Here is a 26,893-nt window from a genome sequence, read left to right on the forward strand (position 1 = left end):
TTTTTCATCAGTAATAATTAAAGAAATGAACCCTGATCCAAAGCAATTGATGGTACATTAGCATGTGTTTGGGGCAGCAGTAACCGAAAGGTTGCTAGATCGAATCCCCGAGCGGACAAGGTAAAAATCTGTCGTTCTGCCCCCTGAACAAGGCAGTTAACCTACTGTTCCTAGGCCGTCATTGTAAATAAGAATTTGTTCTTAACTGACTTGCCTGGTTAAATAAAGGCTAATTATTTATTTTTTATAAATGAAGATACCTGATCGTAGAACATAAAGAGCCTCCAGAAAGTATTTGTCCCTTGACTTATTCCACATGAAGTCAAAATTGATTAAATTGATTAAAATCACTTCTCTCTCTCTCACCCATCTGCACATAATACCCCCTTAACAAAACAAAAAAAAAACATGTTCTTTGACATTTCTTCAAAAGTATTGAAAATGAAAATCCCCTCCTTGAGTCAATACATGTTAGAATCACCTTTGGCAGCGATTACAGCTGCGTCTTTCTGAGTAATTCTAAGAGCTTTCCACACCTGGATAGTACAATATATGCACATGACCATGCGTTTTAAATCTTCAAGCTCTGTCATGTTGGTCGTTGATCATTGCTAGACAGCCATTTTTCCAAGTCTTTTTCAAGTCTAGATTTTCAAGCGGATTTAACTAACTAGGCCACTCAGAAACATCCAATGTCGTCTTGGTAAGCACCTCCAGTGTATATTTGGTCGTGTGTTTTAGGTTATTGTCACTGCTGAAAGGTGAATTCGTCTTCTAGTGTTGGAAAGCAGACTGAACCAGGTTTTCCAATAGGATTTTGTCTGTGTTTACCTCTATACCATGATGCAGTCACAACCATACATGAAAATACAGAGAATTGTACTCTGTCATATGTTGTGCTGGATTTGCCCTAAACTTAATAACACGTTGTATTCAGGATATAAATGTTAATTTCATGACATTATTTTATATATGATTTTAAAGTAAGAAGAATAGAATTGAACTTTGCTGAATCAAATATTTTTCCCGTTCTGGTGCAGTGAGCATATGAAGTGGCTACATTGAGCGTAAAAGTGATCATTTGAAACAGGTCCTAAACGCTAGATTTAGAGTTTCTTGGCAACTTTAGTTGTAAAATGATACAAACCGTAGAAAATCACAACATGTATGACGAGACTACAGGCTATTGATGATTTGAAAAAGTAGCAAAGGCGGCTGTTCTCTCATCAAATTAATCATATTTTCACCCATCAGAATATTCTCAATTTAAATCTCGTCTTTACCAATATGTAAAATGACGTTGGATTTAGAAATGGCGCATTATCAAATGGGCCGGGCAACGATTACATGTCATCTGTATGCACTTGAATAGCAAAAGGAGGCAACTCGCTTTCCCGCCCGGTCCGTTTTGTAGGCTACTTCCGCTTTTTACAAATTCAAAGTTTTGAATCCGGCGTTGTTTTGCGTATCAATTCATAAACCATGTGCCATGGAATGGGTACATCGGAAATCTCTTCCCAACTATTTCGCAATTTATAAATGGCACAACGGTCAGTTTTTTTATCCATAAATGAAATTGGTATATGTTTTTTATTTATCACACTTAGGTTACATGTTGATTATTTTGTTTATTTTCCAGGAGCTTGTTTGATTTTCTTGTTAAAAGATCGTGGAAAACATTTACAGTTTACTCCATATTTGAGAAAGTTGTAACCTTAAAAACAATCTGCCTAGACATAGTTGGAAGTAATAGACCAACATAGTTACGGGTGGAGTAGGCATTGTGGTGCTGTAAAACCTTGGTAGAGCATGGGTGGAGTAGGCATTGTGGTGCTGGTAAACCTTGGTAGAGCATGGGTGGAGTAGACATTGTGGTGCTGGTAAACCTTGGTAGAGCATGGGTGGAGTAGGCATTGTGGTGCTGTAAAACCTTGGTAGAGCATGGGTGGAATAGGCATTGTGGTGCTGGAAAACCTTGGTAGAGCATGGGTGGAGTAGGCATTGTGGTGCTGTAAAACCTTGGTAGAGCATGGGTGGAATAGGCATTGTGGTGCTGGAAAACCTTGGTAGAGCATGGGTGGAGTAGGGACTGTGGTGCTGTAAAACCTTGGTAGAGCATGGGTGGAGTAGACATTGTGGTGCTGTAAAACCTTGGTAGAGCATGGGTGGAGTAGGCATTGTGGTGCTGGAAAACCTTGGTAGAGCATGGGTGGAGTAGGCATTGTGGTGGTGTAAAACCTTGGTAGAGCATGGGTGGAGTAGACATTGTGGTGGTGTAAAACCTTGGTAGAGCATGGGTGGAGTAGACATTGTGGTGGTGTAAAACCTTGGTAGAGCATGGGTGGAGTAGGGACTGTGGTGCTCATGTGTTTAGTTGTTGTACAACATAAATCCCTGTGGAAACAACATCGCCCACACCTACTAGTCAACCTCCTCAAAGCTGATTTGAGTCGTTCAAATACTTCATAATGGCTTCAGTTACCAGTGGAAAAACACACCACACACATGGCTTAACAAAAGGCCGATCTACCACCTAGGAGGTTTTTCATTTTACTTACTTCAGAAGACAGCTATAGTACATACTACTACTACTACTCCCCCCTTATTCAGCGGACACAAAATGGCACCCGGTTCCCTTTATAGTGCACTACTTTTGACCAGAGCCCTATGGGCACAAGGCACCCTGTTCCCTGTATAGTGCACTACTTTTAACCAGAGCCCTATGGACACAAGGCACCCTGTTCCCTGTATCGTGCACTACTTTTAACCAGAGCCCTATGGACACAAGGCACCCTGTTCCCTTTATAGTGCACTACTTTTAACCAGAGCCCTATGGACACAAGGCACCCTGTTCCCTTTATAGTGCACTACTTTTAACCAGAGCCCTATGGACACAAGGCACCCTGTTCCCTGTATCGTGCACTACTTTTAACCAGAGCCCTATGTAGGGATCAGGGTGCCATTTGTCACAGATAAAGCTTTCTCTCCCATTATGGGAGTTTCATTGACGGCAACAGAGCAGAAGGAACGGAGGGCGGCTTGGTAGGGTGGCTTGGTAGGGCGGCTTGGTAGGGCGTTAGATTATTTTCATTGCCCACCCTCCACCTCCCCCTCTTTTATGCCGCTGCTACTCTTATTATCTATACATAGTCACATTAATAACTCTACCTACATGTACATATTACCTCAATTACCTCGACTAACCAGTGCCCCCACACATTGACTCTGTACACATTGACTCTGTACCGGAACCCCCTGTATATAGCCTCCACATTGACTCTGTACCGTAACACCCTGTATATAGCCTCCACATTGACTCTGTACCGGTACCCCCTGTATATAGCCTCCACATTGACTCTGTACCGTAAGATCCTGTATATAGCCTCCACATTGACTCTGTACCAGTACCCCCTGTATATAGCCTCCACATTGACTCTGTACCGTAACACCCTGTATATAACCTCCACATTGACTCTGTACCGTAACACCCTGTATATAGCCTCCACATTGACTCTGTACCGTAATACCCTGTATATAGTCTCCACATTGACTCTGTACCATAACACCCTGTATATAGCCTCCACATTGACTCTGTACCGTAATACCCTGTATATAGTTTCCACATTGACTCTGTACCGTAACACCCTGTATATAGCCTCCACATTGACTCTGTACCGTAACACCCAGTATATAGCCTCCACATTGACTCTGTACCGGTACCCCCTGTATATAGCCTCCACATTGACTCTGTACCGTAATACCCTGTATATAGTCTCCACATTGACTCTGTACCCCCTGTATATAGTCTCTTTAATTACTTATTCATTTTTTTTTTTAATCTGCATTGTTGGTTCAGGGCTTGTAAGTGAGCATTTCACTGTAAGGTCTCCTTACACCTGTTGTATTCGGCGCATGTGACAAATAAAATGTAATTTGGTAAGACGCCTTGGTCTCCAAATAGAAAAGGAGTTTACTGAACCAACGGAGAATCTGTCCCCCGTACAGAGTCTCGATGAAGATAGAGATAGGACCAGTTGTTTATGACTTCACCTTGAGATGAACAGGCTCATTTAAGTGGCGGCACACTGCAACCCCTCTCGGCTAAATATGGAATGTATGTTTCCACACACGAGAGGGAGAGCGTGTGTGTGTGTGTGTGTGTGTGTGTGTGTGTGTGTGTGTGTGTGTGTGTGTGTGTGTGTGTGTGTGTGTGTGTGTGTGTGTGTGTGTGTGTGTGTGTGTGTGTGTGTGTGTGTGTGTGTGAACAGCCAAACGCATAGATGGCTGGGTTGTTTGTATGTGTATTCGTTAAGGTCAAACGTTTGTATAGTATCTGGTATTTAGAGGCGCACGCTATTTCCTAACAGGAAATTGCCTCGATGAGATGTTCACACGAAGGCTAGAGCTATTTGGTACCTACTACCATATGAATGTTCCACAGTCTCAATCGCTCTCCCGAGTGGCGCAGGGGTCTAAGGCACTGCATCTCAGTGCAATAGGCATCACTACAGTTCCTGGTTCTAATCCAGGCTGTATCACATCCGGCCGTGATTGGGAGTCCCATAGGGCGGCGCACAATTGGCCCATCATCGTCCGGGTTTGGCCGTCATTGTAAATAAGAATTTCTTCTTAACTGACTTGCCTAGTGAAATATATATATATATTTCTTTTTTAATAATCAGTACGTAGACTTTAAAAAAAAGCCTGCAAAAAAATACAACTACACAGAAATTGGATCATATATTCAACGACCGCATTTCCTCCTTCATACAATAAAACGCTATTCAAAACAAAGTAAATCTTTACTTCCTACATGTACTAACAGAACACTGACAGATAGAAGCATCCAATGAGGATTTAGGATACTAACCGTACAAATAAAAACAGCCTGTCCCGATTTAAAAACAAGGAGAGACAGGAGTATCTTTCTTCACGTCAGCATCTCAAATTGCACCGTAATCTCTATTTTGATTTTTTTACCTTTATTTAACAAGTCAGTTAAGAACAAATTCTTATTTTCAATGACGGCCTAGGAAACAGTGGGTTAACTGCCTTGTTCAGGGGCAGAACGACAGATGTTTACCTTGTCAGCTCGGGGATTCGAACTTGCAACCTTTCGGTTACTAGCCCAACGCTCTAACCACTAGGCTACCCTGCCGCCCCTATGAGTGATTCCATATGAAACCAGACCAAAAACCATACCATGATTTGGGTGATTTTCACAGAATTGAATCCACAGAATGGTCCTTTGGAAGAAGGATTGTTGACATATCTGACATTTGTATCTAAAAGCACAATTGAGAAATAATGTATAAAAGCTGGCCTATTTATGACATTTTAGTCTTGACCAGGCTTCCTTTAAACCCAGGCTTCCTTTTAAAAAACAGGCTTCCTTTTAAAACCCAGGCTTCCTTTTAAAAAACAGGCTTCCTTTTAAAAAACAGGCTTCCTTTTAAAAAACAGGCTTCCTTTTAAAAACCAGGCTTCCTTTTAAAAACCAGGCTTCCTTTTAAAAACCAGGCTTCCTTTTAAAAACCAGGCTTCCTTTTAAAAACCAGGCTTCCTTTTAAAAACCAGGCTTCCTTTTAAAAACCAGGCTTCCTTTTAAAAACCAGGCTTCCTTTTAAAAACCAGGCTTCCTTTTAAACCAGGCTTCCTTTTAAACCAGGCTTCCTTTTAAACCAGGCTTCCTTTTAAACCAGGCTTCCTTTTAAACCAGGCTTCCTTTTAAACCAGGCTTCCTTTTAAACCAGGCTTCCTTTTAAACCAGGCTTCCTTTAAAACCAGGCTTCCTTTAAAACCAGGCTTCCTTTAAAACCAGGCTTCCTTTAAAACCAGGCTTCCTTTAAAACCAGGCTTCCTTTAAAACCAGGCTTCCTTTAAAACCAGGCTTCCTTTAAAACCAGGCTTCCTTTAAAATCAGGCTTCCTTTTAAACCAGGCTTCCTTTTAAACCAGGCTTCCTTTTAAACCAGGCTTCCTTTAAAACCAGGCTTCCTTTAAAACCAGGCTTCCTTTAAAAAGGAGGGGAAAAAATATGTTTATATAAAACCAGATGTTTTAGACATATTTACAGTGAAACATAAATTCTGGACCTCATTTTGACAGTTTGTTACAAAAAAAATGATAGTATATATATATTGGATTTTTAGCAATAAATGTAGCCATTTTGGCCCCTAGTAGTACAGCTGCTCTGCACCGTGAGAAGGTCACCCCAAGGGAGGGGCTCGGTATAAAATACCCTCTCTTCTAGATGTGCTGGGTGATACCACAAGGCTTACTATAAAATAAAAAAAAGCATCGTGCCATGTTCGGCAATGGTCTTGGTAAGTGGATTGTGCCATTATATTTTGTATAATACCTCCTTGACTAGACCACTGACGTTATAATTCAAAAAGGAAGTACAGCTTTCCTGTTTCATCCTTCTTTTTTTTTTTTAAACAAACAAATTTAGGCAGAAGATTATACCGTCTGTTTATATTCTTAGCTACCTCCATGGTAAGAAATTGATGATAATGGTGATCATGTCTGCATCTTTGTCTTCACCTCACAACTGCTATGACAGACTTGTGGGCACTCTGATAAAACGCAGTTGGCTCATAGTTCAAATGGTTCTGAATTCTGATCCCACATTGGGCAGTTAAAAAAAAAAATATATATATATATATATATATATATATATATATATATATATATATATATATATATATATATATATATATTTTTTTTATATATATATATATATATATATATATATATATATATATATATATATATATTAATCCTTTATTTTACAATATTGATCCTCGTGCACACAAACTTTTAATTCTGAAAAGTGAAAGCATACCTGTGAGAAGGTGGTCGCCCTGTTAGTAACGTTAGATATAGGTATTTATACTGTACCTAGGACCAGTCTTAGTTAATTTGACCATTGGAAAAAGAGCTACTGTGTAACAGTTTTAACTTTACGTCGTCCCCTCGCCCCGACACGGGCGCGAACCAGGGAACCTCTGCACACATCGTTACCCATCGCTTCACAAAGGCCGCGGCCCTTGCAGAGCAAGGGGAACCACTACTTAAGTCTCAGAGCAAGTGACGTAACTGATTGAAATGCTACTAGCGCGTACCCGCTAACTAGCTAGCCATTTCACATCCGTTACAACTGCGTAAATACTGAAATGTGGGTTGGATTAATAATTAATATTGTTAGGTTAGATTACGTGTTGGTTATTACTGCATTGTCGGCACTAAAAGCACAAGCATTTCGCTACACTCGCATTAACATCTGCTAACCATGTGACAAATAAAATTTTATTTGATTTTGAATAATGTTTATTTTTCAAGGTGATGACTGCACTTTTCTTCCCAACACAACACCGCAATAAATCCAAGTCCACCGTTTGAATCCCAAAACGAAACATAGTGGAAATAGATGTTAGGAACGTAGCACCTTCCTACTGTGAACTCGGCCCCTTACCTGTCCAGAGCCATTTTTTAAATCAGAAACACCAACATTATCCACAAAAAAAAAACAAGCTATAACTAGCAAATGTTTCATTTCACTGTTAGAATCGAGAAGTTTCGAAGTTTCGAGCTGGGGGCGTAGCCACAAACGTGAATAATTTGCGTTGTTTACTTCAAAACGACCAGCACACAGTTCTCACTTCTTCTAAGGTAAGATTTTTTGAAAACGTTAGTTTTTCCACTGTCTGTCATCATTCCCGTGTGGGTGTTCTGTGCCTGGCTGTGATAATTACAAAATATGTATTATTTTTTAACCATTCTATCTACCAGGGATTCACCCCGATTCTGCCAGTGGCTTGCGGCTATCAAGAATGATGCGGTGACCTAAAGTCATATCAGAGGGATTTTCAGTCTGAACTCGACGACAGCTGAGAAGTGATGCGATAAGCAGCGATTTGTTTCCCGCAGCAATATTTCTCAGCCAGTCTCAGCTGCCTAGCACCAACCATAGACTAGTTATACACATTCCTCATTGCTACCAACACACAGTGTGAGTTAGCTATATCGACATGTCTAATTTTAGTAACGGAGTGTTTTCCTTTTTGGTAACATTAGAACCAACATGTTCACTCTGCTGAAGGTAGCTACCAGTCTAGCAGCGACTACCATGGAATAGGACAAATTGATTGATAGTGTGTATTCCAAACGATAGCTATACTATAGCTGATGGCTTTCAGAGTTCAATACAGGACTGTAACATTAGCTAGCCAACATACCCAGCTAGGCTAGCAAGCTAGCCAACATGCCCAGCTAGGCTAGCAAGCTAGCTAACGTACCCAGCTAGGTTAGCAAGCTAGCTAACATACCCAGCTAGGCTAGCAAGCTTGCTAACATACCCAGCTAGGCTAGCAAGCTAGCCAACATACCCAGCTAGGCTAGCAAGCTAGCTAACGTACCGAGCTAGGTTAGCAAGCTAGCTAACATACCCAGCTAGGCTAGCTAATGTACCCAGCTAGGTTAGCAAGCTTGCTAACATACCCAGCTAGGCTAGCAAGCTAGCTAACATACCCAGCTAGGCTAGCAAGCTAGCTAACATACCCAGCTAGGTTAGCAAGCTAGCTAACGTTAGGTTACATGTGCCAATTTAGTGACTGGTTAGCTAATAGCCAGCTGACAACATTGAAATGTCCACATTAGGTATGCTTAACTATCCAGTCTAATAAAGATCAATATAATTCAGTGGGGTGGTTCAACTGTGTACTGTTGTGGATTTTGTTGTAGATGGTACAGAATCTGATTTCACCAACATACACTTCCAACCCCAAGCTTTGCACAAGGTGAATGAATGTAAGTTTACCAAAACATTTACAAGCTGATGGCTTCGATAGCTCAATTTACAGTAAGCATGGTATAAAACACAATTAGATAGTGTGTGAATGGTTTGTGTTACGGGGTTACAGGTGGTTAGAGGTAAAATGAGGACCACAGAGTGCCTTTTTTTGGTTACTACTCGGGTCTCCCGAGTGGCGCAGCGGTCTCAGGCACAGCATCTCAGTGCTAGAGGCGTCACTACAGACCCTGGTTTGATTCCAGGCTGTATCACAGCGATCTAAGGCACAGCATCTCAGTGCTAGAGGCGTCACTACAGACCCTGGTTTGATTCCAGGCTGTATTACAAGCGGCCGTGATTGGGAGTCCCATAGGGCGAGGCGTACAATTGGCACAGCGTCGTCCGGGTTTGAGTTTAGTCGGGGTAGGCCGTCACTGTAAATAACAATTTGTTCTTTACCGAATTACCAAGTTAAATAAAAAGGTTACATTTCATTGTAGGATTATAATGAAAACATCAACTATGTAGAAAATAGTAAACAAATAAAGAAAAACCCTGGAATGAGTAGGTGTGTCCAAACTTTTGACCGGTACTGTGGAAATGGATGCAGACAATTACATTGATAAAAGCTACAATATTAAAAGTTGATCTTATTGGTCTATAGGTTAATTGACATCATTTAGTGTAATTAAAAATTGCCTCCTGTGTGTGTTAGTCGTGATGCATCTTATTCACACGTGCACAGCATACAGAGCAGCGTTTGACTGTAATAGACCCATCACCTGTCAAACGGCACGAGAGCTGCTTCTGAAAGCCTGCTCCGGCTCGTGGCTTCTGGAGTCAAACATGCTTTTATAAGCCCAGTCATTGCGCAACAATTCTAAATGCAATCGCATGTAAAATAAAAAAAATAACTTTTTGGGATGGCGACGATTAAGGGCTACTAGTGTTATTTCTCAACTTGTAATTGAAGTGCGTCTCCAAGGCAACAGTAGGCAGGATATGAGCGCCCACCACTTTGCAAATGTGAACTGGAGGCTTGTATTCATTTTTGGAAAACGTATACTTAAAATAGTCTGGAACCGCAACACTGTACTTCATATGGAGGCATGTCTTGCATCAAAGTAGCCGAGACAAATCCGACCATAGAAACATAAGAGGCTATTATTTTATAAAAGTCCATTGAAACCAGCAGTCTTCTCCTATTGGTTGTCATATCATAGCTTTCTTTCATTGTCCAGAAGCCAAAAGGAACAAGCCTAGTCATATTATCAAGCCACGCTAGTGAGTGAATGAATGGACATTTTATTTTCGTGTCAAATCGGCCAAATTGGCAACCCAACCCATAGGGGATTAATTGACACATTAAACAAAACCTTTAAATAATTCACTAATGTAATTAAACTATAAATTCTTCTTCCGGTGTTCTCTGCATCGTCCATCACATAATGAGTGAAAGTAAATAAGGTTATCCAAACAATAATTACATCCCTAGAGCAATAAAATAATACACACAGTAGTTACATCTTTAGAATCCCCCCTCTAAGTTCCTAACGGAGATCTCTGTCACACGATACCGATCGCAATCAGGGGCGCCGTTAAGAACGGTGCTTTCCCGCCTTTTAGCAAATGTTTGAAAATGCCGTTTTTATTGGGCTGCTTCATTACAGGAAGTTGCATGTTCTGTCAATATGTATTAGCATCATCTAAAATATGATTTATGTCATTCTAACGCAACGTGGGTGGGACGGCCTAACGCGCCGTGGGTGGGACGGCCTAACGCGCCGTGGGTGGGACGGCCTAACGCGCCGTGGGTGGGACGGCCTAACGCGCCGTGGGTGGGACGGCCTAACGCAACGTGGGTGGGACGGCCTAACGCAACGTGGGTGGGACGGCCTAACGCAACGTGGGTGGGACGGCCTAACGCGCCGCGGGTGGGACGGCCTAACGCGCCGCGGGTGGGACGGCCTAACGCAATGTGGGTGAGACGGCCTAACGCAACGTGGGTGGGACGGCCTAACGCAACGTGGGTGGGACGGCCCTAACCCGGACGACGCTATGCCAATTGTGCGTCGCCCCACGGACCTCCCGGTTGCGGCCGGCTGCGACAGAGCCTGGGCGCGAACCCAGCCCAGCCTGGGTGCGAACCCAGAGACTCTGGTGGCGCAGCTAGCACTGCGATGCAGTGCCCTAGACCACTGCGCCACCCGGGAATCAGATCAGGGAGTGTAACACACTGGACTGGTAGCGACCAGGGCATTGTGCCAACCTGAAATGTACCAGAGACTGTTGAACTAAAGAACACATCCTGGGGGCGAACACTCAACCCAGGAATCGGGACTAACAAATATTGAAAAGGATACGTAAAAGCACTATCAGTTAACACACGCATTCCAACCCATGAGACCACGTTTATTATGCTTTGGCCTTTTCGCTGTGCATCACGAGTCATGACTACTCTCACAGTGAATATTTCCTTGTTACGGGCTTTGTAAGAGACTCGGACTAAAAAAAAAAAGAGTCAAATGGCTTGGATTCTGTAGACCTGGGAAAATCGTCCTAGTTACCTACCTTTATTTAACCTCAAAATGTATCTGCTTCCAGCAGTGACTAAATCCCTCGTGAATACCAACACAGACGTATGAAGAGGAGAAGAACATTTTTTACGCAATACATATATTAACAGATTCTTCTTCTCTGCCTCAGGTCAGACAGTAGGTCAAACTTAAGCAAGCTCGCGGCTCTCTGGGGTTCGCTAGGGTTCACTACGCTCCGTCACCGCCCACCTGAATGGTCTGGTGCGTTCACTCTCATTAATTAATGCTAGTTTTCCTGTGTGTCGGTTTCTCCTGAGTCTTGACACGTCTCTGAAGGATGGTTGGACCTGCCTGGAAGTGGTCTGTCCGGGTGACAGGCTCTGTGGACGGTTCCTTGTGAGATAACTGGGAAAGCAGCCTGGAAGTGGACTTCACAGGCAGGGTTAAGGCTAGCCCCTCACTACTAACTACAACCACATGCAGCCATTACCTCAGCTGCAACCTGCCATTCACATCAGGGAAACACCCGGTCAAATTCATTCACAGGCAGGGAGGGGGAGAGGCATGAGGGTCCGGGGGAGAGCGATGAGGGAGAGAAGGGGAGGCGGATGAGGGAGAGAGGGGCAGGGGGATGAGGGAGAGAGGGGCAGGGGGATGAGGGAGAGAGGGGCAGGGGGATGAGGGAGAGGGGGAGGCGGATGAGGGAGAGAGGGGGCAGGGGGATGAGGGAGAGAGGCATGAGGGTCCGGGGGAGAGCGATGAGGGAGAGAGGGGCAGGGGGATGAGGGAGAGAGGGGCAGGGGGATGAGGGAGAGGGGGAGGCGGATGAGGGAGAGAGGGGGCAGGGGGATGAGGGAGAGAGGCATGAGGGTCCGGGGGAGAGCGATGAGGGAGAGAGGGGCAGGGGGATGAGGGAGAGAGGGGCAGGCGGATGAGGGAGAGGCGGATGAGGGAGAGAGGGGCAGGGGGATGAGGGAGAGAGGGGCAGGGGGATGGGGGAGAGAGGGGCAGGGGGATGAGGGAGAGAGGGGCAGGGGGATGAGGGAGAGAGGGGCAGGGGGATGAGGGAGAGAGGGGCAGGGGGATGAGGGAGAGGGGGAGGCGGATGAGGGAGAGAGGGGGCAGGGGGATGAGGGAGAGAGGCATGAGGGTCCGGGGGAGAGCGATGAGGGAGAGAGGGGCAGGGGGATGAGGGAGAGAGGGGCAGGCGGATGAGGGAGAGGCGGATGAGGGAGAGAGGGGCAGGGGGATGGGGGAGAGAGGGGGAGGCGGATGAGGGAGAGAGGGGGAGGCGGATGAGGGAGAGAGGGGGAGGCGGATGAGGGAGAGAGGGATGAGGGAGAGAGGGGCAGGCAGAGAGATGAGGGAGAGAGGGGCAGGGGGATGAGGGAGAGAGGGGCAGGGAGAGAGAGGGGCAGGGGGGCAGGCGGAGAGAGGGAGAGAGGGGCAGGCAGAGAAGGATGTCGGGAAAAAAATTAGAACTGAAACATACATTACTCCCTGCTATGGGGAAATGCAGGTTTTAACTAATTAAACAACAGAATATGATCTACATGATCAGTCTCTATGTGTAAAATAAAAAGTGGTTCATGTGAAACTAACTCACAGCTAAAACATGTGAAGAAAGCAATCTAAAGTTATTTGTTGCCTGGACTTTACTGCAAATGATACTCAAGTCTTGAGAAAAAACACTATTCACTAATATCGCAGTTACCATGACAGCCTTTATAATAGAACACGTGTTACCATGACAGCCTTTATAATAGAACACGTGTTACCGCGACAGCCTTTATAACAGAACGCGTGTTACCGCGACAGCCTTTAGAATATAACGCCTGTTACCACGACAGCCTTTATAATAGAACACGTGTTACCACGACAGCCTTTATAATATCGCAGTTACCATGACAGCCTTTATAATAGAACGCTTGTTACCACGACAGCCTTTATAATATCGCAGTTACCACGACAGCCTTTATAATAGAACGCTTGTTACCATGACAGCCTTTATAATAGAACACGTGTTACCATGACAGCCTTTATAATAGAACACGTGTTACCATGACAGCCTTTATAATAGAACACTCGTTACCACGACAGCCTTTATAATAGAACACTCGTTACCACGACAGCCTTTATAATAGAACACTCGTTACCACGACAGCCTTTATAATAGAACGCTCGTTACCACAACAGCCTTTATAATAGAACACTCGTTACCGCGACAGCCTTTATAATAGAACACTCGTTACCGCGACAGCCTTTATAATAGAACGCTTGTTACCGCGACAGCCTTTATAACAGAACGCTTGTTACCGCGACAGCCTTTATAACAGAACGCTTGTTACCACGACAGCCTTTATAATAGAACACTCGTTACCGCGACAGCCTTTATAACAGAACGCTAGTTACCGCGACAGCCTTTATAATAGAACACTCGTTACCGCGACAGCCTTTATAATAGAACGCTCGTTACCGCGACAGCCTTTATAATAGAACGCTCGTTACCACGACAGCCTTTATAATAGAACGCTCGTTACCACGACAGCCTTTATAACAGAACGCTTGTTACCGCGACAGCCTTTATAACAGAACGCTTGTTACCGCGACAGCCTTTATAACAGAACGCTCGTTACCGCGACAGCCTTTATAATAGAACGCTCGTTACCGCGACAGCCTTTATAATAGAACGCTTGTTACCGCGACAGCCTTTATAATAGAACGCTTGTTACCATGACAGCCTTTATAATAGAACGCTTGTTACCATGACAGCCTTTATAATAGAACGCTTGTTACCGCGACAGCCTTTATAATAGAACGCTTGTTACCGCGACAGCCTTTATAATAGAACGCTCGTTACCGCGACAGCCTTTATAATAGAACGCTTGTTACCGCGACAGCCTTTATAACAGAACGCTTGTTACCGCGACAGCCTTTATAATAGAACGCTTGTTACCATGACAGCCTTTATAATAGAACGCTTGTTACCACGACAGCCTTTATAATATCGCAGTTACCATGACAGCCTTTATAACAGAACGCGTGTTACCACGACAGCCTTTATAATATCGCAGTTACCATGACAGCCTTTATAACAGAACGCTCGTTACCACGACAGCCTTTATAATATCGCAGTTACCACGACAGCCTTTATAATAGAACGCTCGTTACCGCGACAGCCTTTATAATAGAACGCTCGTTACCGCGACAGCCTTTATAATAGAACGCTCGTTACCACGACAGCCTTTATAATAGAACGCTCGTTACCACGACAGCCTTTATAATAGAACGCTCGTTACCACGACAGCCTTTATAATAGAACGCTCGTTACCACGACAGCCTTTATAATAGAACGCTCGTTACCGCGACAGCCTTTATAATAGAACGCTCGTTACCGCGACAGCCTTTATAATAGAACGCTCGTTACCACGACAGCCTTTATAATAGAACACTCGTTACCGCGACAGCCTTTATAATAGAACACTCGTTACCGCGACAGCCTTTATAATAGAACGCTCGTTACCGCGACAGCCTTTATAATAGAACGCTCGTTACCACGACAGCCTTTATAATAGAACGCTTGTTACCACGACAGCCTTTATAATAGAACGCTCGTTACCACGACAGCCTTTATAATAGAACGCTCGTCACCACGACAGCCTTTATAATAGAACGCTTGTCACCATGACAGCCTTTATAATAGAACACTCGTCACCGCGACAGCCTTTATAATAGAACGCTCGTTACCGCGACAGCCTTTATAATAGAACGCTCGTTACCGCGACAGCCTTTATAATAGAACGCTCGTTACCACGACAGCCTTTATAATAGAACGCTCGTTACCATGACAGCCTTTCTAATAGAACGCTCGTTACCACGACAGCCTTTCTAATAGAACGCTCGTTACCACGACAGCCTTTCTAATAGAACGCTCGTTACCACGACAGCCTTTCTAATAGAACGCTCGTTACCGCGACAGCCTGTATAATAGAACGCTTGTCACCACGACAGCCTTTATAATAGAACGCTTGATACCACACATCTAAATATTGCACTTGGGGGGGGGGGGGAACATCTTAAAGTAGAAATAGAATGAAACAAACAGGCTTTTTATTTTTTCTCTATTATAGTGGCCACTATAGACATCAATCAAGTGTGCAAGACTAAAAAAAATATATATATATCTCACACACACTGTCAAATTCCACACAACGAAAACAATATCTTTGGGCTACACTGCACATTATTACATTGTACACTTTCTGCCTGTGGACATCTGTTCTACAATGTGCCAGTAGAGCATGATACCCTTTGTTGGCATGATTGATCTCTTTCAGGCAGAGAGTACACCTGGCATACCCCTTTTATCCAGAGAGTACTCCTGGCATACCCCTTTAATCCAGAGAGTACACCTGGCATACCCCTTTAATCCAGAGAGTACACCTGGCATACCCCTTTAATCCAGAGAGTACACCTGGCATACCCCTTTAATCCAGAGAGTACACCTGGCATACCCCTTTAATCCAGAGAGTACACCTGACATACCCCTTTAATCCAGAGAGTACACCTGGCATACCCCTTTAATCCAGAGAGTACACCTGACATACCCCTTTAATCCAGAGAGTACTCCTGGCATACCCCTTTAATCCAGAGAGTACTCCTGGCATACCCCTTTAATCCAGAGAGTACTCCTGGCATACCCCTTTAATCCAGAGAGTACTCCTGGCATACCCCTTTAATCCAGAGAGTACTCCTGGCATACCCCTTTAATCCAGAGAGGACACCTGGCATACCCCTTTAATCCAGAGAGTACACCTGGCATACCCCTTTAATCCAGAGAGTACACCTGGCATACCCCTTTAATCCAGAGAGGACACCTGGCATACCCCTTTAACCCAGAGAGTACACCTGGCATACCCCCTTTAATCCAGAGAGTACACCTGGCATACCCCTTTAATCCAGAGAGTACACCTGACATACCCCTTTAATCCAGAGAGTACACCTGACATACCCCTTTAATCCAGAGAGTACACCTGGCATACCCCTTTAATCCAGAGAGTACACCTGACATACCCCTTTAATCCAGAGAGTACTCCTGGCATACCCCTTTAATCCAGAGAGTACTCCTGGCATACCCCTTTAATCCAGAGAGTACTCCTGGCATACCCCTTTAATCCAGAGAGGACACCTGGCATACCCCTTTAATCCAGAGAGTACTCCTGACATACCCCTTTAATCCAGAGAGTACTCCTGGCATACCCCTTTAATCCAGAGAGTACACCTGGCATACCCCTTTAATCCAGAGAGGACACCTGGCATACCCCTTTAATCCAGAGAGGACACCTGGCATACCCCTTTAATCCAGAGAGTACACCTGGCATACCCCTTTAATCCAGAGAGTACACCTGGCATACCCCTTTAATCCAGAGAGGACACCTGGCATACCCCTTTAACCCAGAGAGTACACCTGGCATACCCCCTTTAATCCAGAGAGTACACCTGGCATACCCCTTTAATCCAGAGAGGACACCTGGCATACCCCTTTAACCCAGAGAGTACACCTGGCATACCCCTTTAATCCAGAGAGTACACCTGGCATACCCCTTTAATCCAGAGAGTACACCTGGCATACCCCTTTAATCCAGAGAGTACACCTGGCATACCCCTTTAATCCAGAGAGTACACCTGGCATACCCCTTTAATCCAGAGAGTACACCTGGCATACCCCTTTAATCCAGAGAGTACACCTGGCATACCCCTTTAATCCAGAGAGTACACCTGGCATACCCCTTTAATCCAGAGAGTACACCTGGCATACCCCTTTAATCCAGAGAGGACACCTGGCATACCCCTTTAATCCAGAGAGTACACCTGGCATACCCCTTTAACCCAGAGAGTACACCTGGCATACCCCTTTAATCCAGAGAGTACACCTGGCATACCCCTTTAACCCAGAGAGTACACCTGACATACCCCTTTAATCCAGAGAGTACACCTGGCATACCCCTTTAACCCAGAGAGTACACCTGGCATACCCCTTTTATCCAGAGAGTACACCTGACATACCCCTTTAATCCAGAGAGTACACCTGGCATACCCCTTTAATCCAGAGAGTACACCTGGCATACCCCTTTTATCCAGAGAGTACACCTGACATACCCCTTTAATCCAGAGAGTACACCTGGCATACCCCTTTAATCCAGAGAGTACACCTGACATACCCCTTTAATCCAGAGAGTACACCTGGCATACCCCTTTAATCCAGAGAGTACACCTGGCATACCCCTTTAATCCAGAGAGTACACCTGGCATACCCCTTTAATCCAGAGAGTACACCTGGCATACCCCCTTTAATCCAGAGAGTACACCTGGCATACCCCTTTTATCCGCTGTACTGAAGAAGTGAGAAAGAGGGATAGTGTGGTTCCTTTCACCTCTATAGCGGCATCCATCTTAAGTCAGGCCCAGTTTAATTAAGCCAGGCCCAGTTTAATTAAGCCAGGCCCAGTTTAAACCAGGCCCAGCTCCAGGTACACTTCATCCCTGAATACACTTGTTTAACAAGCAACGCCTCATTTTCACCTAATTCTCTCATTCTGAAAATGTACCACATACTGTAGAGGGAAAACATTCGTTAACAGATAGTTGTTAGTTCGTTAGCTAGTTAACATTTCACACAGATTGCCAGGGTTCAGTAAGTAACTAATGCGTTATAACTTGAGGAACGGCAAGGAGTCGTGTACCAGTTGATACTGTAGAGAACTGGTTAGGTTACTAACGTCAGCTAATCTGATGTTGTAACGTTAGCTAGCTAACATTAGCTGTCTGACTTTATTAGCAAGCTAGTTTCACACCATAAACTGAATTATTTGATCAGATGAGTTGGCTAATGTTGCTCAACATTTCTCTGGTAAGCTAACGGAGAATTCGATCCAGCTAGCAAGATACTTAAAATACTTGTTCCGCCACACTTTCTCCCTCACCTCAAACTTTCCAAATGCCAGTTGTTTTTCCGGTTACAGCTCATGAAGAACGCTTCATCACCTTCTCATCCCCGTTATCCGTGGTCAGGCTTCTCACCTAACGTTACCTCTTCCTTATCGTTCAGGGGACCCCCTGCTGTAACCTTCTCACCTAACGTTACCTCTTCCTTATCGTTCAGGGGACCCCCTGCTGTAACCTTCTCACCTAACGTTACCTCTTCGTTATCGTTCAGGGGACCCGCTGCTGTAACCTTCTCACCTAACGTTACCTCTTCGTTATCGTTCAGGGGACCCCTGCTGTAACCTCACCTAACGTTACCTCTTCGTTATCGTTCAGGGGACCCCCTGCTGTAACCTTCTCACCTAACGTTACCTCTTCGTTATCGTTCAGGGGACCCGCTGCTGTAACCTTCTCACCTAACGTTACCTCTTCGTTATCGTTCAGGGGACCCGCTGCTGTAGGCTTCTCACCTAACGTTACCTCTTCGTTATCGTTCAGGGGACCCCCTGCTGTAACCTTCTCACCTAACGTTACCTCTTTGTTACCGTTCAGGGGACCCCCAGGTGTAACCTCACCTAACGTTACCTCTTCGTTATCGTTCAGGGGACCCCCTGCTGTAGGCTTCTCACCTAACGTTACCTCTTCCTTATCGTTCAGGGGACCCGCTGCTGTAACCTTCTCACCTAACGTTACCTCTTTCGTTATCGTTCAGGGGACCCCCTGCTGTAGGCTTCTCACCTAACGTTACCTCTTCGTTATCGTTCAGGGGACCCCCTGCTGTAGGCTTCTCACCTAACGTTACCTCTTCGTTATCGTTCAGGGGACCCCCTGCTGTAACCTCACCTAACGTTACCTCTTCGTTATCGTTCAGGGGACCACCAGCTGTAACCTCACCTAACGTTACCTCTTCCTTATCGTTCAGGGGACCCCCTGCTGTAACCTCACCTAACGTTACCTCTTCGTTATCGTTCAGGGGACCCCCTGCTGTAACCTCACCTAACGTTACCTCTTCGTTATCGTTCAGGGGACCCCCTGCTGTAACCTTCTCACCTAACGTTACCTCTTTGTTATCGTTCAGGGGACCCCCTGCTGTAACCTCACCTAACGTTACCTCTTCGTTATCGTTCAGGGGACCCGCTGCTGTAACCTCACCTCTTCGTTATCGTTCAGGGGACCCCCTGCTGTAACTGGCAAGCTGCCGTTCCAGAGCTCTCGCTGTAGTAAGTTGGTTGTCTCTTCAGGTCGCGTGCTACACTGCATTCTGTTGTTATGTCAACGATTGGCTGAGACTTGGATACAGCCAGTATTGCTCCAAACGCGCATCACTCGCTCACTTACAGCCAGTAATGATCCAACCACCACCCCCCCCCCCCCTCCTCCAAACCTTTCTCATCGGATCTACACAAATCACATAGGTCACCTATTTTGGATTCAAAATGGCGAATTTCGCCGAAAGGTGACTAGTTTGCATCCCTGAGGGAGGGAGGGAGGGAGTCCTGTATTGACTACTCTCCTATAATCATAGAAAATGTATTTCACACATATTCCATATCAGCGGTCCTCCCTGTTTCAAGTAACAGATACATCTCAGCATCAACTGTTCAGAGGAGACTGCGTGAATCAGGCCTTCATGTTTGAATTACTGCAAAGAAACCACTACTAAAATACACAAATAGCAAGGGACTTGCTACCACAGAATTCTGCAACGATACGCCATCCCATCTGGTTTCCGCTTAGTGGGACTATAATTTGTTTTTCAACAGGATAAAGACACAAAACACCTCCAGGCTGTGTAAGGGCTATTTGACCAATAAGGAGAGTGATGGAGTGCTGCATCAGATGGCCTGGCCTCCACAATCACCCGACCTCAAAGGGGAACTCCTTCAAGTCTGTTGGAAAAGCATTCCAGGTGAAGCTGGTTGAGAGAGTGTACAAAGCTGTCATCAAGGCAAACGGTGGCTACTTTGAAGAATCTAAAATATTTGTTAAACACGTTTTAAAACATGTGGAGAGAGACAGCAAGAGAGAGAGAGAGAGACAGCGAGAGAGAGAGACAGCGAGAGAGAGAGAGAGACAGCGCGAGACAGCGAGAGAGAGGGAGAAACAGCGAGAGAGAGGGAGAAACAGCGAGAGACAGCGAGAGAGAGGGAGAAACAGCGAGAGAGAGAGGGAGAAACAGCGAGAGACAGCGAGAGAGAGGGAGAAACAGCGAGAGAGAGAGAGAGAGAGAGAGGGAGAGACAGCGAGAGAGAGAGAGAGAGGGCGAGACAGCGAGAGTCAGCTCCATTCACTGAAGCTAAAGACACTTCAACAACTGACGTAAAATGTCTGTCCCCAAGCATCTCAGACCAACTACATCAGAAGATGGAATAGCAACAGCATTTACACTCTAGTATACATTCCAATACCATTACAGCCTACTCCGGGAGTGCGTCCCAAACAGCCCCCTATTCCCTATGTAGTGCACTACTTTTGACCAGAACGCATAGGGAATAGGGAGTCATTTGGAGGAAGATATAGCCTACCCACAGCATTTCCTCCAAGTAGATTCATTAGAATATCATTATAGAAAAGACTTAAGGATTTTCAAAAGGCATACCATGGACAGTCAGCCCCTATTTACTGAGGAAGAAGTCAGTTCCACGAGGGAAGCTGCCCTGCTCTGAACAGACTCATACTGCTTCTAATATCTCTATTTGTTTTGGTTGGAGGCTGGAAGTCCTGGTGTCAGGGCTGTGCCAGGCTTTGACAGACGGAAAGGAGAGGGAGAAGGGGAGCGGGAAGGAGAGCGGAGGGATAAGGGAGATTCCTGGGCTAGTATTTAGACCCAGCAGTCATACGTAGTCATAGACCAGGCAGGTGGAAATTCTATCATGACATAGTTAGGGTTCAAACAGAGGTGCACAGGCACTTCTACTGACCCTGATGCCAAGACAGGAAAAACACCTCCTCCTCCTCCATGCCAGTGAACTGAAAGCCCTGAAAAGAAAATTAAAAAAGAACCATATCTGTGCCCAGCGGGGGGGGGGGGGGGGGGGGAGAGGAGAGAGAGAGAGGAGAGAGGGAGAGAGAGGAGAGAGAGAGAGGGAGGAGAGCGAGAGGGGATAGAGGGAGGAGAGCGAGAGGGGATAGAGGGAGGAGAGCGAGAGGGGATAGAGGGAGGAGAGCGAGAGGGGATAGAGGGAGGAGAGCGAGAGGGGATAGAGGGAGGAGAGCGAGAGGGGATAGAGGGAGGAGAGCGAGAGGGGATAGAGGGAGGAGAGCGAGAGGGGATAGAGGGAGGAGAGCGAGAGGGGATAGAGGGAGGAGAGCGAGAGGGGATAGAGGGAGGAGAGCGAGAGGGGATAGAGGGAGGAGAGCGAGAGGGGATAGAGGGAGGAGAGCGAGATAGGAGAGATAGAGAGCGAGATAGGAGAGATAGAGAGCGAGAGGGAGGAATGGTAGAAGAGACAGAGAAAGCCTCTTTGTTAGTGAACCCTCCCTGTGTGCCAGAGCAGCTAAGGCACACAGAACCAGGGCCTTGCAGCCCCTTGAAAGAGGATCCCACATCTCTCTCCCCTCCTCTGATACAGGCCTGCAGCTCTTCTTTCAGAGTGAGTTACCATGGAGGAATCTCGATCCACACTTCACTAAGCAAGCAGCAAATCAGACCGGGGGGGGGGGATTTTGTCTGTTCTAAATGGCATCCTATTCTCTGGTCAAAAGTAGTGCACTCAATAGGGATTAGGGTGGCATTTGGGGGAGGGACACACACAGCCAGAAGGGCAGGCAAACCTCAGGAGACTGGAGAACAGAAACATCATAGAAACAGACTGAATGTACGCACCGACGCACCTACTGACGCACAATCAGGAACGCCCAATCAGGAACGCCCAATCAGGAACGCCCAATCAGGAACGCCCAATCAGGTACGCCCAATCAGGTACGTCATCAAAGAGCAGAAGACTAGACGTGGATCTAGTGTTGAGCTTCTGTACGTTTCCGATACTAGACAAACAAACAAACAAACAAAATGGTTCGCTACTAAAATGTGTGATACTTCTGTCAAAAATCGGTCTCACGGATCAAGTCTGTATCAACCCGGCCGATGTCCCCCCTGATAGCGCGACCACAACCACAACCAAGCCTGATCCACATAGCCTGCACTGGCAGTCTGGGCTGCGTCACGTCAGCTCCCCACTCACGCTGCATCATGAACCTCCCAGAAGGACAACCATCTCTGCAGCTCTTCACCAGGACTTTACGGTAGAGTGTCCAGACGGATGCCACTCCTCAGTAAAGAAAGGTACACGAGAGCCCGCTTGGAGGGTCTTCACTGCTAGTCTCAGGTCTAGGCACACTCCTCATAGCCCGGAGAGGAAGTCTGTTTGTGCCATCATGCCATTTCCTTGTCACTTCATTTATTTGGCTTGACAAATGGCAAAAACAGATCTGGGACTAGGCGATAACAATTCAGTCCGCACCAAAAGGCACCTAAAGACTCTCTGACAAATGAGGAAGAGAAGGGAGAGGCGGGACTTACAGCGTGTCAAGCTTCACAAAATAGACCCAAGTTCTATTTTAGCGCCCGGCTACGCAGACGCTCATTGACGCACGGGAGCAGCGTGGGTGCGATGATTGAATAACACGTATGTGTACATATATTTTGCAACGCTCACGCAAGCGATGCGAGCAGTGTGGTCAGCATGTAACTCACACATAATCAAACATATTTTTTTTCTTGTATACTGAGTATATGTACAATTATAATTAATACGTGTTTAACTGATTGAACAAACTGGTTGTTTTTTTTGTTCTTCTATTTGTGCTTTTCAAATCAGCCCTTTTGGTCGTCCAACCTCAACTGAACACTGTTTTTACCACTTTTACACTCTACTGTTTTTACATGCTCTCATGTAGATGCCTACCCTAGATCAGAGACCCCATCTAACCCCCCAACCCTAGATCAGAGACTCCATCTAACCCCCCCAACCCTAGATCAGAGACTCCATCTAACCCCCCCAACCCTAGATCAGAGACTCCATCTAACCCCCCCAACCCTAGATCAGAGACTCCATCTAACCCCCCCAACCCTAGATCAGAGACTCCATCTAACCCCCCCCAACCCTAGATCAGAGACTCCATCTAACCCCCCCAACCCTAGATCAGAGACTCCATCTAACCCCCCCCCAACCCTAGATCAGAGACTCCATCTAACCCCCCCAACCCTAGATCAGAGACTCCATCTAACCCCCCCAACCCTAGATCAGAGACTCCATCCAACCCCCCCAACCCTAGATCAGAGACTCCATCTAACGCCCCCAACCCTAGATCAGAGACTCCATCTAACCCCCCCAACCCTAGATCAGAGACTCCATCTAACCCCCCCCAACCGTAGATCAGAGACTCCATCTAACCCCCCCAACCCTAGATCAGAGACTCCATCTAACCCCCCCAACCCTAGATCAGAGACTCCATCTAACCCCCCCAACCATAGATCAGAGACTCCATCTAACCCCCCAACCCTAGATCAGACTCCATCTAACCCCCCCCCAACCCTAGATCAGAGACTCCATCTAACCCCCCCCCAACCCTAGAGTACTAAGACTCCATCTAACCCTCCCAACCCTAGATCAGAGACTCCATCTAACCCCCCCCAACCCTAGATCAGAGACTCCATCTAACCCCCCCAACCCTAGATCAGAGACTCCATCTAACCCCCCCCAACCCTAGATCAGAGACTCCATCTAACCCCCCCCCCCAACCCTAGATCAGAGACTCCATCTAACCCCCCCCCCCCAACCCTAGATCAGAGACTCCATCTAACCCCCCCCCCCAACCCTAGATCAGAGACTCCATCTAACCCCCCCCCCCCCAACCCTAGATCAGAGACTCCATCTAACCCCCCCAACCCTAGATCAGAGACTCCATCTAACCCCCCCCCCAACCCTAGATCAGAGACTCCATCTAACCCCCCCCCAACCCTAGATCAGAGACTCCATCTAACCCCCCCCAACCCTAGATCAGAGACTCCATCTAACCCCCCCCAACCCTAGATCAGAGACTCCATCTAACCCCCCCAACCCTAGATCAGAGACTCCATCTAACCCCCCCAACCCTAGATCAGAGACTCCATCTAACCCCCCCAACCCTAGATCAGAGACTCCATCTAACCCCCCCAACCCTAGATCAGAGACTCCATCTAACCCCCCCAACCCTAGATCAGAGACTCCATCTAACCCCCCCAACCCTAGATCAGAGACTCCATCTAACCCCCCCCAACCCTAGATCAGAGACTCCATCTAACCCCCCCAACCCTAGATCAGAGACTCCACCTAACCCCCCAACCCTAGATCAGAGACTCCATCTAACCCCCCCCAACCCTAGATCAGAGACTCCATCTAACCCCCCCCAACCCTAGATCAGAGACTCCATCTAACCCCCCCCAACCCTAGATCAGAGACTCCCTCTAACCCCCCCAACCCTAGATCAGAGACTCCATCTAACCCCCCCCCAACCCTAGATCAGAGACTCCATCTAACCCCCCCAACCCTAGATCAGAGACCCCATCTAACCCACCAACCCTAGATCAGAGACCCCATCTAACCCACCAACCCTAGATCAGAGACTCCATCTAACCCCCCCCAACCCTAGATCAGAGACTCCATCTAACCCCCCCCAACCCTAGATCAGAGACTCCATCTAACCCCCCCCCAACCCTAGATCAGAGACTCCATCTAACCCCCCCCCAACCCTAGATCAGAGACTCCATCTAAACCCCCCCCAACCCTAGATCAGAGACTCCATCTAACCCCCCCCCCCCAACCCTAGATCAGAGACTCCATCTAACCCCCCCCCCCAACCCTAGATCAGAGACTCCATCTAACCCCCCCCAACCCTAGATCAGAGACTCCATCTAACACCCCCAACCCTAGATCAGAGACTCCATCTAACCCCCCCAACCCTAGATCAGAGACTCCATCCAACCCCCCCAACCCTAGATCAGAGACTCCATCTAACCCCCCCCAACCCTAGATCAGAGACTCCATCTAACCCCCCCCAACCCTAGATCAGAGACTCCATCTAACCCCCCCCAACCCTAGATCAGAGACTCCATCTAACCCCCCCAACCCTAGATCAGAGACCCCATCTAACCCACCAACCCTAGATCAGAGACCCCATCTAACCCACCAACCCTAGATCAGAGACTCCATCTAACCCCCCCCAACCCTAGATCAGAGACTCCATCTAACCCCCCCAACCCTAGATCAGAGACTCCATCTAACCCCCCCCCCAACCCTAGATCAGAGACTCCATCTAACCCCCCCCCCAACCCTAGATCAGAGACTCCATCTAACCCCCCCCCCAACCCTAGATCAGAGACTCCATCTAAACCCCCCCCAACCCTAGATCAGAGACTCCATCTAACCCCCCCCCCCAACCCTAGATCAGAGACTCCATCTAACCCCCCCCCCCAACCCTAGATCAGAGACTCCATCTAACCCCCCCCAACCCTAGATCAGAGACTCCATCTAACCCCCCCAACCCTAGATCAGAGACTCCATCTAACCCCCCCAACCCTAGATCAGAGACTCCATCCAACCCCCCCAACCCTAGATCAGAGACTCCATCTAACCCCCCCCCAACCCTAGATCAGAGACTCCATCTAACCCCCCCCAACCCTAGATCAGAGACTCCATCTAACCCCCCCCCAACCCTAGATCAGAGACTCCATCTAACCCCCCCCAACCCTAGATCAGAGACTCCATCTAACCCCCCCAACCCTAGATCAGAGACTCCATCTAACCCCCCCAACCCTAGATCAGAGACTCCATCTAACCCCCCAACCCTAGATCAGACTCCATCTAACCCCCCCCCAACCCTAGATCAGAGACTCCATCTAACCCCCCCCAACCCTAGAGTACTAAGACTCCATCTAACCCCCCCAACCCTAGATCAGAGACTCCATCTAACCCCCCCCAACCCTAGATCAGAGACTCCATCTAACCCCCCCAACCCTAGATCAGAGACTCCATCTAACCCCCCCAACCCTAGATCAGAGACTCCATCTAACCCCCCCCCCCAAACCTAGATCAGAGACTCCATCTAACCCCCCCCCCCAACCCTAGATCAGAGACTCCATCTAACCCCCCCCCCCCAACCCTAGATCAGAGACTCCATCTAACCCCCCCAACCCTAGATCAGAGACTCCATCTAACCCCCCCCCAACCCTAGATCAGAGACTCCATCTAACCCCCCCCAACCCTAGATCAGAGACTCCATCTAACCCCCCCCAACCCTAGATCAGAGACTCCATCTAACCCCCCCCAACCCTAGATCAGAGACTCCATCTAACCCCCCCCAACCCTAGATCAGAGACTCCATCTAACCCCCCCAACCCTAGATCAGAGACTCCATCTAACCCCCCCAACCCTAGATCAGAGACTCCATCTAACCCCCCCAACCCTAGATCAGAGACTCCATCTAACCCCCCCAACCCTAGATCAGAGACTCCATCTAACCCCCCCAACCCTAGATCAGAGACTCCATCTAACCCCCCAAACCCTAGATCAGAGACTCCATCTAACCCCCCCAACCCT

The 26,893-nt window shown here is 46.9% G+C and overlaps 1 protein-coding gene and 1 long non-coding RNA gene across 3 annotated transcripts in view; both read right to left on the reverse strand.

Moving 5' to 3' along the window:
- The window catches only part of LOC129867631 (tyrosine-protein kinase RYK-like), a 211,725-nt gene that overhangs the window by 168,345 nt on the left and 16,487 nt on the right, over positions 1-26,893 (reverse strand). The window lies entirely within an intron of this gene.
- Positions 17,713-19,621, reverse strand: LOC129867632 (uncharacterized). The gene is made up of 3 exons (XR_008761657.1): positions 18,885-19,621; positions 18,618-18,833; positions 17,713-18,567 (listed from the first exon to the last, which is right to left on the reverse strand). It is a non-coding gene; the product is annotated as an uncharacterized LOC129867632 (long non-coding RNA).

The sequence above is a fragment of the Salvelinus fontinalis genome, chromosome 12 (assembly GCF_029448725.1).
Source record: "Salvelinus fontinalis isolate EN_2023a chromosome 12, ASM2944872v1, whole genome shotgun sequence".
In the NCBI taxonomy this organism is placed as follows: domain Eukaryota; kingdom Metazoa; phylum Chordata; class Actinopteri; order Salmoniformes; family Salmonidae; genus Salvelinus; species Salvelinus fontinalis.